The sequence below is a fragment of the Dermacentor variabilis genome, chromosome 9 (assembly GCF_050947875.1).
Source record: "Dermacentor variabilis isolate Ectoservices chromosome 9, ASM5094787v1, whole genome shotgun sequence".
Lineage (NCBI taxonomy): Eukaryota > Metazoa > Arthropoda > Arachnida > Ixodida > Ixodidae > Dermacentor > Dermacentor variabilis.
Window position 1 is genome coordinate 54,821,893 of NC_134576.1, and position 8,497 is coordinate 54,830,389.

General features: G+C 47.2%; 1 non-coding gene across 1 annotated transcript; it reads right to left on the bottom strand.

The window, feature by feature from the left end:
* Nucleotides 1-3,151: 3,151 nt before the first annotated feature.
* Nucleotides 3,152-3,343, bottom strand: LOC142558665 (U2 spliceosomal RNA). Its single transcript, XR_012823079.1, has one exon. It is a non-coding gene; the product is annotated as a U2 spliceosomal RNA (small nuclear RNA).
* Between the last annotated feature and the right edge of the window lie 5,154 nt (nucleotides 3,344-8,497).

An 8,497-nucleotide genomic window follows, 5' to 3' on the forward strand; every position in this document is an offset into this window, starting at 1 on the left:
CGTACGCTCTCGACAGCATGCTTGTAAACTTAATTCCAGCAGTAGTGAGCGAACGTTCACTGCAATTTATACAGCGGATAAAACTACGAAACTTGCTTCACCTAGGTGAATCATACTTTGCTATCACAATGTTTCGCCTTCCAGGCAAAGCTTCAACTTTTTGTTGTGAACAGTCGTCCCTCGTTAGTGTGGGCACACAAGTGAGAAACACGAGAAGCTGTACTAGGACTAAATGCACGAACCTACCGCCGTTCTACACGGAATGCGAGGGAAAGCGCGAGCGGGTTACCACGAAGCATAGTGGCTCGATGTGCGCCGTCTTTCCTCTAACTCAACGGGGGAGGGGGCGGCAGCTACGCGAGAGCATCTTGGTTAGAGTCACTGGAAAAAATTTCAGAGTACCGCAAAGGTCGGGATTTGACTGGCAACATTGAGCGTCCACCGCCATATACCTTCCAAGCCGACTGCGTCGCTGGAAGGCCGCCGTGTTGGAAGAGCTTGACATTCGGTGACACATCGGGTTGAGTGTTTACTGAAGTACAAATACTTTGTGCCCGGAGATAATGATTGCTAAGAACGAAAATAAACAGTTATTTTGTGCGAAGTAATGCAGCCAGTGGTTGTTTTGCACGCCGATCGTGTTTACTGCCGGAACTGTGCTACGATTGTGGGCAGCAGCTTAGCGCTGCTATGGGGAGTTTATGCACGCGTATTTTTTTTTCCCTTCCGCGGAGCGATCTACGGAGGAAACATTTCGTCACTTCGAGCCGCAATGAGGCAAGCTTGTGCTTTTGGGCGTGAACATCGTGGACCGCCGTCGGCTTCTATTGAATGTTTCCAAGCAGGACGAAACTAACACCTGACAGTGTCACAGGCACGTACGTTCATTGTATAATTTCACAAGCTAAATTGGATACATTTAATTTAGTTTGTAATCGGCTACTGCGCGTTCTCGACTCTGCCGGGCGACTTCGTCCGCCGTATGCGCCCGACACTCTGCGACTGCCGTGTGCGCACTGGTGTTTGGCCGTGATGGTAAGACAACATGTGCACAGCAGGGGTAAAAACCAACTTCGATGACCATTTTGCGCACTAAATCTTCTGGAAGGCCAATATGAGACATTTGCGTGATTACAGCAACGTATATGTACTTCTGTACACTGATAATGAGCGAGAGTTTGCTACATTGCGATTAATGAACACGGCTGTATAGTCCGTTCATGAGCGGCTACTCTTCTCAATTTATTTATGACTCTTTGCTTAGACTGCGAAGATTTGCTGCCTGTGTAAAAAAAAAAGCAGGAACGCCCGCTGGTGACACAGTGCTTTTTTATTCTAAATTACATAGGCGATGTATAAAATTCTTGTGCTTTTAGAGAGGTTTGTGTAACAATAATAGTGACAGAGTGAAACTAAAGCTACTGTGTGTTCTCTTGTTTTGTATTTCTTGTTATGCAGCAAGCACAACATTATTTGGGTATGCAACGTAGCATTTCAACATAAAACATAATATGTATGCTGACTCCAGTTCATTGCATGTTATCGGCTTACCAACTCGAAATTTGAAGCAAGTGTTGTGAATATCACCTGGCCATTGGTTTCAAGCTCGAAATGCGTACGTATAAATGAGCAAAGGATAAGTGGAAAAAAAGGAAGTATTATGGGCCTCGTATTGACCATGTTTTTATTGACTGCGATCGTCACGATCTGCGAAAAACAAGTGCCATATGGGTCGTGTTGTAATCGCACCGATGGCACGAGTTGTTGGGAACTCGGCGCTGACGCCCGTTGTTGCACCTGAGTCGCAAGCCCCAAGGGTAGCGTTGGCCTGGCGGCCTGGGGTACAACTGGAAGCATCCGAAGGTCCCGGCAAAGCATGAGTCGACTGGTAACAACAAAACAACTTGTTTATTCTAACATCGCAAAGAGTTGGCGGTCAGGTTGACCGAAGTAGAGAGACGGGAGTGCACTTTACTCAACAAAAGAAATCGGAGCCTTCTTTGGCGTCCGGGGGCAGCTGCTTTTGTACTCTCGCAGTTGAGGGCAAGAAGGAACCCCTCTATAGACGAGCACGTGACTGTGCCGCTGGGGCACAATGGGATAAGGTGGCGTAGCGTCGTGTCGGCGCCACTCGGACCCCCCTTGCTTCACAGTTGTTGGGAGCTCCTCTCCCCGGCTGCCGCGCTTCGACAAGCGTGGGCACCAACATGCACATACACACACACACGCACATGAAGACACGTGGCATTGGAACATGCCTGGACGCGCTTGGCAGGGAGGCGTAGCGGCGGCGCCGAACGGGCCAAAATGTCTGCCGCTTTGAACGAAGCCCCGGCGTCCGTTGCATCCTCGCCGGCTTTACCGCGCGTCGTAGGCGAAACGTAACAGTCGAGTGACTGTAGGCGAGAGCGCGCTAACGTGCGCGGAGAAATCATGCGAGTACCTGGTGCACGTGAGGACGCGGATTTCTCGCGCGACAAGTGTGCCTTCGCGTGCCACGAGCACGGAATAAGCGCGTGTGTTGAGCAACAAACGCGTGCATGTGTACCCGCATCAAGCGTGCAAGACGCGAACGATCCCTGCAATGAACTCCTATTTTCGTAGCATCACTAACACCGCGTGCGCTTCGCTTAAATATCTTCTAAGACAGTGCCGAAAAGCACAAGCAAGGTGTACTTATACCTCGCACATGTGGGTGTTTTTTGTAGGCTTGAAGTTCTCCCGGCCGATTATGTGTAACCACGCAGAACGACGCTCTCGGTCATTTTTCCCGGTCGGAATCGAGTAAAATGTCTTTCCAGACCCGGTTCGGTTGCTGCATCCGAAGGCGCAGCAGCCAGGCATGATTTTCTTGCAGCCAAACGCGAGCGCGACAATCGGAACACACACACACACACAAAGAAAACGTAGGGAACCTGCGCTGCCTGCGCTTAACTCAGCCGGCCCGCCCGGCGCTTGGAAGGTATATGGCCCCCGAAAGTCACGTGGTACGGTTGGGCGAATGAACGCGCCGGCGGCGCGGGGAAAACGAATGTGGTACTCTGAAATTTTTCCCCACGACTCTAATCTTCGCCGCACAGCCACTCCCTAGACGGGATGCGAAACATGCACTCAAAAGTGCACAGCAACAGTGGTTCTTGTTTTAGATTTTATAGTGTGGGCTGTACCTGGCTGCAGTGCAATACCAAGACAACCCGTGGCGCTGGAGGGGCAAGCCCCGTCCTAGCGCCGCCTTACAAAAATAGGATTAATATCGTAAGACCCACATAGGGCCATATCAGATATTAAGCTGATAAGAACAGATACTACACATTTGATCTTAGCCAATAGGCCGAGAAGCGATGGTATGGCTCACGTCTCCATGTAACCCGCTTGAAACAAACCTACAATATGGAGCGAGCGAAGTGCGAGGGAGAACTGCATTTCTCAAATACCTGGCCGAACTTTATAATAAACGAATACGGTTCCCTATATGCATAACAGGTACGCAATCTAGCTTTTATTTTAAATCGCTATAGATTTTATCTATAACGTTTCCAATTTGAAACAACAATGTACGTACCATGCTTGACTGCCCGTTAGGTTTGTGGCGCCATCCTGTGGCTAAAATGATAACTTAGGTGTCTCGCTATGGTCACGTGGCTTTGTTTCTATAGCGGGAATCCCGGAATCCCGTGGGCCAGCGGCAACAACGGCGCCATGGGTCCACGGCCTGTAGTGCAGGTATGGTCTATTGGAATAGGCCAGTGTATCGTGCGTGCAACAGAACAATGGGAGAACCGAGGACGCTTATGCGATGACGCCATCAGTACGGCGCTGCGATCGACCGGCGTGCCTAGAGCGGGAAATTATACATGCTGTGCGAAACCCCGCATTTATAAATTGAAACGGTCTGAAATCAATTGAAGTTAATATAACTCACTGTTCCTGATCATATGCTCAGCGTTTCAGTTGCAGAAGACAAACACTTGTCTACTCGTTCCGTTCGGTAAGCACGCATATGCTTTTAGTATTTCGAAACACACGGCGATAAGAAGCCGGAAGGATACCTGCACTGTGCCTGGTGGGTTGCATGGGATTTCTTTCAAGTTGCATCAGCCATAAAGGCGATCGCCAGGTTTCACTGAAGAAAAGAAACACACACGCACGCACACACGCACGCACACTCACACGCACACATACACGGACGCACGCATGACCTCAACGACAACCATAACTGCTGATCCCAGGGACCTTGTGTTGCACCTTTATTTTTCCTTTTGCCAGCAATGACTCCAGGCTGCAGTGACAGATCGCGCTGCAGTAGACCGGCGTGCACAAGCACTCTCGGCGGCGCATTTACACCCGCACAATTCGCAGGCGTAATTCATTTTTCCAGGGCAGCAGGGCCCTCGACTGTGGTGTTGCCGCTCGGGGGAACGCGAACCACGGCGGCGCCGCGCCTCTGGGCGCTTTTGCTCCCTAAGAATGTCATTTGCCTAGGTACGAACGCAGGAAACGCCGCTACATCCATTCGTCCCTAGACAACGCTGTCTGCACAACTTGAAACGTGCGCTACACTGACGTTGCGACCTGCTGCATTCGCTGCTCTGCCGTGCTCTGCGGTAATAAATCATGTTTTCTCTGTCACAGTGAGTGCATATGAAAATTGTGTAATCGCAAGGTGGTGAGTGAAACGTTTCAAATAACGACGCGCTACCAGTATTTATGGTTGAGTTTAAGGCCGAAGCATCGCTTGTGATTCTCAGCCGGAAATCTGCACCATGTGGATGTATCGTAAAACTAGCTCAGGTCATTTCGCATACCGCAAAGCAACATCATGCTAGCAATTGAAACGCGTAAGTGGGTGTTACGTGCCCTCGCCTCAACTATGCCCGGGTGCTGCGCGCTTCCCTCGGATGCCACATGTACGGATCCCTTGGTCAATGCCCTCGCCGCGCATGAACTGTCGTGAAAGCTTGCACCCTATGGGGTTTTATCTTGTCCCATAACAACAATCGGGATCTTGCGCGCCTTTACTTTCTTCTACGCTGCTTGCCTGGCACGGATATATGCGCACGTTTTCAACATGACTTCTTGATAGGAAAGTAGCGAATTTATAGTTCTTAAGAAAAGAAACGCACGAAACGCTGATGATGATTATCTTTGTGGGACCAGATAAGCCTCAATGCAAACGTTTTTAAGAGTGTGTAGTGCACATCGTTAACTTGTGAACAAATGTCCATATTTCCAGCCCCCTTAAGCTATCATTTCCTTCTACATTGTTCCATATCTTCAGTGCAGATCGTTTTATCGGTGGGCACATTCTCGTTTGCATGTCCTTGCCCTTTCGCAGGACCTATACCTTAACGTTCAATTGCAAATAAAGTATGAAGTGTTGAAAACTGTGCCAATTTTCGTATAATTTGGTGGCTCCAGAATGCTGTAAAATGGTCCGCAGGAACATTCGGGCTAGTTGTGCCAATTCATGTTGATTCATAATAATTTGACCTCGGCTATTGTCAAATACATTGCAAAAAAATGAATAACGGTGTAACTCAGTTTCAATCAGCAACGTATGTGGCATAGGAGAAAAAAAGGAGAGAAAAGAATGTTTGCAGTCGAGGTTGCATTGCTGATCATGATTCTAGTGGAATCGTGTTGTTTTTGCATGAGTTTACTGCCCTTGCTCTTATGATTCGCTGAAACTTTGTCAACATTCTTACTGCTGCTTCTGGTCGATGTAGGTGCTATATTTGAAGCAAACTTTCATCAAGTAATCTTGCCGTTTTGCATTTGAACACCTTTTCATCTGCCATTTATTCGTTCCTCAACCTGGAAGAGATGACTAAATGCTAAAGGTGTTAAGGCCAACCTCCAAAATATTTAATGGTACAAGTAATCTTCTAATAACTGGCATGTCCGGTTGTACAAATTGCCACTTGCAATTCTGTGCCCAGCTGGGTGCTGCTAATCTTGCCATTTTGTAGACACTTTCCTCAGCTGCTCAATCTTGCCACAACAGCTACTGCACTTGTTTCTTCTATCTACTATCCACAGCAACAAGGCAGAAGCACGGAATCAGTAATGTTTGTAGCACAATATGCTTGGTGTAATGCGATTGTCATTCGTCTATATTAGTAAAGCAAGCACATTAAAATCATCTGCAAAGGCCAAGTATTCATTGTTAATCTTGGACACCGCAGACAAATATCCTTCTGTAGAACGTGAAAAGCATTCTCTGAGCTAGGAACACAGCTCTAGCCAAGAGGAAAGGTAACATAAAGCTGGGACACTCGTGTTGTCACACGGCTCGCTTGAATGGCTCTTTGCTCCTGCACATAATGGCCTCTCTCTGAAGCCAACTTCTGCAGAGTTATACGACTTGCAATGCCGAGGTTTGTTGGGGGACCCTGACCCTCTGCAACACATACTGAAAGGACACTTGAAACAACTTTGCCTGCTACAAGTACTCAGCAGACACTCTCCCAGCAGTCAGGTTTTTGAAGGGCTTGCTGGACCATATATCAGCCCTCATCTTGCATGTTTTGTCCTACAGTGTTGACAACTTGTTGGAACAGCTTGTAAATTGTAACATACATCTGCGATCAAAATTAGGAAGTCAAAGTGTTCTGTAGATAAAGGAATTCCTTGACAACTCCGACTTGTAACATTAAATTTATGAATGCACTGCAACGGTTCCAGTGCCAACTTTCAACTGCAGTTTTAGGTTCGATGTCAAAGATCAATAAAGCTTTAGTTTCTTTACTAATTCCCTGGTGTCCACAATTTTTTGACAGTAGTTTACTTCAATGACATTATCGCGCAGCTCTTAAAACACTATGTGCTGTGGGAGATGCTGCCAGCAAACATTTGCATCGCCTCTGTGCTGCTTTAACATTGGCCTTTAGACACCCTGCGGGCAACCATCCTGCAAGTTTGATGCATTTAACCTGCTGCTGCTGCTATACAACACTCCAGTGGCCTTGCTGAATATCATGTTCACTTTATTGGGATTTTGTGCTGGCTAACAGTCTGCCCTTCGGAACTAAAAGGCTCCATCTATTTAACCACTTTCTGAACCTTTCTGCTGTTCTCTCAAACACAAGGTGCCAGCCGTACAGGATACTCCCTATAGTGGCCAATGCCACAGCCCTTGATACTGGTGGCACTGTGCCGACTGCTTTGCCTTGAGTGCTTGACACCTCAAGCACTCTCCTCAAGGCTGCACCTCCTCCCCATGGGTCAGTCAACACGACCGATCACTCTACATCCACCCTTAGTTTTCATGCCATGCCATTCAATAAATGCTACCGAGTACGAGTACTCCAACACTTCACATCAAGCCCTGCAGTGCCCCGCTCCTTCATCTCACACCAATGCCAAATAGTGCCTTGCAAGTTCACAACTTCACCCTTCTGCTGCTGCAAACATGACAGAACATGGGATTTGCCAATAATAGATGCAACCATGCCTTCCATGTGCAGTATTTTCCGCTGTAGCATTGGCAGAGCAGCTGAGATCTGCTTTCGTGTCATCTGATCTGCCACATATTTTTTACCGTAATGAAACTAAAGACTTCAAAAGAATTTTAATTTTCAATTAACTTTCCAGCTTTTAATAAATGCTGTCTTTATCTTGGTTGCATTACTATCTGAAACTTTTTTGAGCATTCACCAAAGTGCGTTCTGTACACTGGCAAATATCATAAAACTGAGGATGCATCTTCTTTTTAAGTCAACATACTTGTGACTCGCTATGGTGGCATAGTCGCTATGGTGTTGCGCTGCTAAGCCTGAGGGCGCGGGGTCGAATCCTGGCGGCGGGCGCCCGCTTTCCGTCTATGCGCCGTGCTACGGGTGCATGTTAAAATTTCAGGTGGTCACGCATAATCCGGATCCCCCCCCCCATTATGACAGGCCTCATAATCAGATTGTGGTTTTGGCACCTAAAACCTCAGAATTTAAACTTTAACATATTTGTGGCAACCAAGTCAATATGTACATGGTATTCTATCATTGGGCAACTGATAAAAATTGTCTCCAAGTCCAGGGTGAATGCAGCACTAAGTTTCTAAGCAGGCTTTCACAAGACTTTCCTTCTGTTGCACTTCATGCAGTCTTTAATATCTTTTTAATAAAAACTAAGCTATCTTTAAGAATAAAGCCTACCTTTCAAAAATAGGCATGTGCAGACAGCATTCCGAGTAGTATTCATCACAACAGGCACAGCTCTCATGCAACGTTGCTGCCACATGGCAGACACAAGGGGGGAGGGGCAATCCTTCTAAGCTGTTAAGAATTCACCCAACCTAGAATGCACAATCACTTATAACAGTGCTACAATAAACTTCTCAATGTCTGGGCTAACAAGCGGTTGAAGCCAAAGTGCTTCATGCAGTCTTGCTAGTCACACGAGGTATTGGAAGCACGTGGAATAATATCCACAACGCAAGTGAAAATTTGCCTGATAGCTTCGAAAAGAGTTCCCATTCATACAACCAAAACTTGGAATAAAT